The sequence below is a fragment of the Rhinopithecus bieti genome, unplaced genomic scaffold (genome assembly GCF_001698545.2).
Source record: "Rhinopithecus bieti isolate Rb0 unplaced genomic scaffold, ASM169854v2 scaffold_12003, whole genome shotgun sequence".
NCBI classification, from domain to species: Eukaryota; Metazoa; Chordata; class Mammalia; order Primates; family Cercopithecidae; genus Rhinopithecus; species Rhinopithecus bieti.
Window position 1 is genome coordinate 2,154,687 of NW_016807365.1, and position 7,400 is coordinate 2,162,086.

Genomic DNA, 7,400 nt, shown 5'->3' on the forward strand with positions numbered 1-7,400 from the left:
AAAAAAAAAAAAAAAAAAAAAAAAAAACTGTAAGCCCGAGCAAAGATCTAGTAAGCCTGATTTAGCTGGACCTCACAGTGTCCTATAAAAACATTGGTTACTTTCCAACCTTATGTCAAATTAGCTACAGCGGAACCCCTTGAATTTAAATTGCAAACTTTAAAAAAGTGGGAGATAATATCAATATCTACTTATCATTAATGTAAATTTAAATAAAATATATACTTTATATAAATTGTATATGTGACTATGTAACATAAATTTATATATAAATATGTATAAATGTACTATAAAATTGTCAATAAATATCAATATATTTTTATAGATGAATATATGATGTAAACGTATACGTATGTATACTTAGTAAAGAAAAATATAATGTGATCTAGAAGGAGGGAATGTATCTGAAAGGCTCTCTGAAATTTTACTTTCCCAAAGTTCTTATTACACATTTTAAATAAAGAAAAGCTGATTCTTCTGGTAATGCTGAAGGGTGATAAGTACTCTCTGTAGTGATGAAGACATTATTAATATTTACCACTATGCTGAGGTAGAAGACAGTTCTCTCTCTAGGCTTTTAAGGAAATTCATATTTGGTATGGTAAGATATAGTGACTTTGGAAAGCCTCATGTTTTTAGTTTGAAGCTGAGGCTGCTTTGAAGGAAAGTTTGCTTTATTCCAGCAGGTAAGTAGCATATGTTTCTCACGAGGAATGCAGAGCAGTGATAAGTTCTAGTTTTATAGCTTTATCTAGATATTGTTACAGATCAGGAGTAACAGTAGTTTGGCTGAACAAACTGTTGAAGGGCAGACTGCATACATACAGCTTACTTCACTGTGAGACTCCAGCTTGCTTCATGGTTGTGTATTGGTATGGGGTTTCTTATCAAGGTAATGACGGTGTGTTCCAATCTTTGGTATCTCAAGAAAATTAGTGTTTATTCACAGAGCAGTCAGAGACATAGGCTAAAAAATAATTAACATTGTCAAAAATGTATTTAAGAGAAAACTGCTGTGGTGTCAACCGTGGCTGCTTTTGCCATGTGTCACTGCAACCACCCAAGACTCAGGGAACAGGGATAAACAGAAAAAAGAAAGACCTTTGTGTATTTCCAGTCTTTGGATTTATATTTGAAAGTGAAAGGCAGTGAAAGACCTTTATTCTCCTTCCAAGAGATGAACAGAAATCTGTACTCAGAGTAGTAGATACCATCAAGGATGCTGTCAGGGTTGTCAGAATAGTTATACTTTCACTGTAAAGTTCTCATTCAGTTTTTATCAGATAGCATTTTGGTTGCTTTGTGTAATTTCAGTTCATTTACTGAATGAAAATTATTGTAAAGTGACAATATGCAATTTTGAAATGATAGCTGCTATTTTCATGTGACTTATTACATTTTAACATATTATAGAACTTATATATGTTTGTTGTTGGTGGATCTTTATTTTGCTGGAATATAACATCCATGGGAGCATAGAACTGTGTCAGCTTTGTTCACTGATATTTTCTAACTGCCTAGAAGAGTGAGTGGTATCTAGTAGACCCTCCATAAGTGTTTGTTGAAGAAATTAATTTTTGAGAACACTGAATGCCAGAGAAATAAATATGAGATTTATCTTGCAGAAAATACAAATGATGTGAAATTCAGAATTAATATGTTTGTCTTGAATAATTGCAGTAAAATATTCTTAAGACTAAGGAACATGTGTCATAAAATGCGCGTGGAATGCAAACCACTTATGTGTAATATTATACTATAATAGGAAACAAACACTTTTCCCCAGTATTTTGAGAAGAGAATACTATTTCTAAGTCACGATTGCAAAATGATAACTTTATTAGCTATATTAGAGTACTGAATACACCAATGTAATTATCTCTTGAAAAACAAGTATAATAATGCATTCATTTATAGGTCACCTACAATTCTTTTTAGAATTGAACATGCTTTGGATTTTAGAACATAACATTATTGGCCAATAAATTCTGGAGGAAAAATTTGTCCTTGGGGAACATGGAAAGAGTCTGATGTGGGATTTGTAGTAAAAGTAAAGCACCACCACGGAGGTGTTGCTTGACATGCTTTTCATTTACCTATAGTCACTTGGCAAGATTTTGGAATTCATCTTCTATACGACTTTCTCTTGTAATTCTAGAGATTATAAAGCTAGTAACAAAGACAATTTTTTGTCTAAAGCACTTGATCTCTTCCAATTAATTTGATCGCAATCACAGAAGTGCCACTATAGGTTGTCAGTTGATTGTCACAATATTGTACTAAACATGCTGGTCCTGTAGTCTTTTACACAATCTCTTTGTGGGAGATACCTTTCATTATATCTTTGTTTAGAAACTGGGTTTTCTCACAAAGTCAATATGTGTTCTGTGTTTTGGGTGGGTTGATGTGATGAGTCCTAGCTTTCTTTCAGGTCTCTGTAAATATTGAGCCCATTGAAGTGATTAAAATTTATTTGGAAATAAGGCAGATATATATGAAACAGTAAAAAAACTGTAGAAATTATTATTATTCTCATTATTCAAAAACAAATAAGTATAATATTTCTCCTAAAATTAGCTCATTCCTCTGGGCAGTAAATGCTGTATCTATTCTAAATTGATTTTTATATGAGTTTTGTCTGTGATGCTTTCAAAAGTATACACATAATCCTCTAAAAACATGCAGAGCCATAGATCAAGAGGTTTTGTTTCTGGAGGCATAATAATGGCAGTGGCATTTTTTTTTTTTTTTTTTTTTTTTTTGGCTGAGCACAGGGGATTTTATTGATGGTACACGACAAAGTGGGGCTCCCTAGGCCCCTCCCCTCTTCAAGGGGTCTACATGGAAACTGTGAGGGGAGATTCAGTGTGGCGGGGGACTGAGTGTGGCAGGGACTCCCCAGCAGTGAGGGCCTCTAGCTAAACCCTGGTTACACATGTATGTAAAGAAGGGAACAATAGACACTGGGAACTACTTGCTGAGGGAGGAAGAAAAGGAGACAAGGGTGGAAAAACTGCCTATTGGGTACCAGGCTCACTAACAGGGTGACAGGACCAATCGTACCCCAAACCTCAGCATCACACAGTATACCAAGGTAACAAACCAGCACGTGTATCCCCTGATCTAAAATAAAAGTTCAATTTATTAAAGCAATTTAAATAATACATTAATTTTCCTGTAAATATGTTTTTAATAAAACATACACAAGAAATGCCCCCTCCCCACAAAACAGAGTAGGCATAATCGAAATAATAGTATAAAGGAAGTCAAGCTGGCAGGTCAAGGGCCCACACAGGAACACAACTATGACCTTTTGTCCTTTGCCAAGATACTGCTTTTTCTTTAATTTTGTTTTCTAATACATACATTTTCTGGGTTGTATTAATTTTGTTTTCTAATATATATCCTTTCTAATATATGTATCTAATATATATCCTTTGTCTATGGTTTCTGTTTATATTTTAAAATTTAAGTAACATTGTTTTATTTCTTAATGTTGTCATGTTTATTTTTCCAAATAAAAAAAAGATTTGAAGTCATTGTGTATAGAAATCTTAGTAGGGCTATAATCCTTTGAGAAGGGGGTTAAAATGTCTGTCTCTCAGAGTTTAAGGGAAGCAATACAGCAAGCCATCCTAGGCCTCCGTATCCTTTGAAAACTTCTGAGCCCTGTGTTTTCTGGGAAATTTTCCAATACTTTTCTCTCATGGAATGAGCAAAAGTATCTTACTCACAGACTTTATGGTCTCTTCAGACACTCACCAGTTTATAACCTTGAGCCAGTCACTTATTCTCTGTGAGCCTGACCTTTCCTCCATAAAATGGGGATAATAATATCCACTTTATAGCCCTTGCTAAAGATAGATTGAGTAAATCTGTATTTAAGACTTTGGAGGTTCCATAAATGCTGAGTCAGAAAGATTCATATTAAGCTTTAGGGGGTACTCGTTCTGTGAGTAATTACACTGTGTTAAGCATGTATTTATATTCCCTTACATATTTAATGTTTAAGACAATCTTATGAGGTAGATACTATTTTATATCCATTATGATAATGAGGAATGTGAGATAAAGATGCTATTTAATTTCTTCAAAGTCATATAACTAGTAAGCTGAAAAGCTTGAATTTAAAAAGAAGCCACACTCATCCACTGCTCTACACAACCAGTAGCATTGGTCAATTTTATTTTTCTTTTTTCTACACATTAGTGTGGATTATGATGATCTCTTGGCATCTATAATGAGTTCTTCTTTGGGCTTTCTGTCCCTAGAAATTATAAATGCAGGGGCTAAGCATTTTACCAGTTAGGGAAAATGTGGAAGACCCAGCTAAAAGAAGGCAGGCTCCTTTTTTATCTTAGACAAAGAAACAAAGAAGAATAGACTTCATTTTAAAATGTGTGTGAGCTGGAGCAGTGATTTTTTTAAAGTCAAGAACTGTGTATCCCATTAGTTTAAAAAAGAGCTTACACCTTTAATACAATTTTACAATGCTCTCTCTCTATATATATTTATACGTGCTACTGGACAAATAAACATTATTAAACACTTGGCAATAAATCAAAAATAGATAAAATGTAGACAAAAGCAGAATTAAAATCATTCCTTTGTACCCTCTGATAAACCTTATCCACAGCTAGTCTAGTGGAGAGAATCCTGGGCAGAAATAGAAAACTGGAGAACTTGAGGAATCAATATTAGCTGCTATAAGCATTTAGTCTTATAAAGAACATTGCACAATCATCTAAACACCTGGAAATCACATGAAAATTTGGATTTCTGCCTTCTCTTTGAAAATCAGAAGACCCAGCAACACTGGTTTGCATTCCCCCATTAACAACCATTGACAGAAGTTGAGCACCAGCTGGTCTCTTTAGAAAACCTTGTATTGCACAGTTTATCACAGCCTCTACCATCACTGTTGTGCCCTTAGGCTAATTCATTCTTTTCCTTTGTCTGCTTGTACTCTGTAGGCATTTGAGTTTGGAACCTCTGAATTAGAGAAACAGTGTTCCAATTTATAATCAGGGCCACAATTTATAATCAGGGGCATTCTGAGCAATTCTGTGTGGATAATTTCCTAAATTTACAAAGAAAATGAGCATGTCATTCTTTCAATAAGACTTTCTCGTGTGTGCTCACAGGCCACTAATTTCTCAATCAGTTGTTTTCTTTTCTTTTCTTTTCTTTTTTTTTTTCTTTTTTTCTTTTTTTCTTTTTTTAATTGCTGGAAGATTGAAAAGTAAAACAAGAAAATTAAAATGGAATGCATCCAAATGCTTCATACAGCAGATGTAGTGAATATTGACAGATTTTTCTTAGTCTTTCCTGGCATAGTTAAGTCAATCTCTGATCACTCTACTAGAAAGGAATTAATGTTTTAATGATAGACTTTTCTACTTAATTGCATAAGACAAATTTTCATTGAAATTCTCATGTAGGATACTAACAACTGGCTTACTATCTTACACTTGTTTGTAAAGTTATACTGTAGACAACGTAAGTTTAGTTACTCAAACTGATTAACATTTGACTTACCCAGCAGGTCTTAAATTTTAAAGAGTGTGCTTCTGATATTATTAGTATGTTAACTTCTCAACCTGCTTGCTGGAAAATTAAATAACAGAAAAGAAGTCTTTGCTTAGAGATTACTTGTCTGAAAATTTATGTTGATAAACAGTTCCAGTGCATTAAACCAGTGTGTTACTTTGTTAATGGATAACATGGCACAGGTAATTAACTATGAAGTCATTAAGGCTTTTCTGTGCTGTGACAATTGCGTTTACCTGTAACAGATTAATGAACATGTCAAATGTTTCTTTCTACCTCCTCTTATTTCAGATCAGCTTTGAGTGAGCTTTGACAGAAGATGTTTCGACAGTTTTATCTCTGGACGTGTTTAGCTTCAGGGATCATCCTGGGCTCTCTCGTTGAAATCTGCTTGGGCCAGTATGATGATGGTAAGGTTGCTTTTAGCTTGATCTTTAGAGCAAGCCAGGATTTTTGTTACTACATTGAAAACACACCACAGATATGAATAATGCTAATTTGTAGTTTATTATTGAAAGGTTAGTATCTCCGTGTAATAATTAACCTTAACTAAAATAAGCTTAGAAAAGTGAAATCACATGTCCTTTGTTTCTTAGTAAAGATTGCAGTATGGTAGAAGGAATACAGTTTAGTAGAAAATCTAATGCAAGACCTCTGTTTGAATGCTTATACTCGCTAGGTAAATGCTTAATTGCTATAGAAACAATATTAAACTGTATTTACTAACCCTTGAATATATATGCAAACAAAGGTCTCAAACAAAGCTAGAAATACAAAAGACAACAAAATTTGACCCCCCAAAAGGGTCAGAAGTAGCAGTCATAAGTATTTTTGGTGTTGGCACTTTAACTGGGCATTGCATTATTTTATCCCCACTATTTTTTTTTTTTGGAAAGAATAGAAAATAAAAAAGATTTGGTATTTGATTTCTTAAGTTTTCCCCTAACAGTAAGTCAGTCATTTTAGAAAGATTTATTAATTTTCAGGTTCCTTAGAATCCATTTAATACATTAAATTTGCTTGCAATGGCCCAGTTGTGCCTGTCTTAGATATTTCAATATTGGGAGAATCTGTCTTAGAATACACTATAATGAGAGTTAGGATATATATATAATATGTTAAATTTGGTAGAAGAAAAAAAATGGAAAATGTTTCCTTGCTAGAAATTTTCTATTCAAGAAAATTGAGTTTTATTTCTTTCCTGTCTTTCTTTTCTTTTAACTTTTCATTGTTGTTATTCAAGATTTGTTTGGCATTCATGGTGCACAGACAAGCAAACTGGTTACTCTTAATGGCAGCAAAGGATGTGAATTTATTTTGTGCTTTGCTTGGCTGAACTGATTGATCAGAAGATAGATGAATTAGTTTGGCTTTTTCCCAAACAGTGTTCAAGTTGTGCATATATTAAGACATTCTCAGTCTTCAATAATGTGAGAGATAAACTTCTTTGGGGCTTTGCAGAATAATTCACAATAGTATTCCCTTTCATATAATTGGCAGCATAATCTTTTGAACACTGCTGCTAGTTAGCACAGTGTTTACTTTAAGTGCATCTGAATTTAACTTCACATCTTTGGCAGATATTGTGAATCTGCAACCTAAAAATGAATTTCAAAAGCAGTATATATAAATAACTGCTATTTGAAAGGAAAACACATTGAAATGAAAAAGAGTTGTGACTCTACAGTTAAAGAACACATTTTAAATTGTGTCAGAGGAGTAGATTACAAATCAATGTATTGGTGTTACTTTATATAATAAGGCATTCTATTTTCATTCTTATTTAGTGTTCACACTGAGCAGGAAAATATTTACTATCTGTCTGTCTTCACATTAGACATCTACAAACC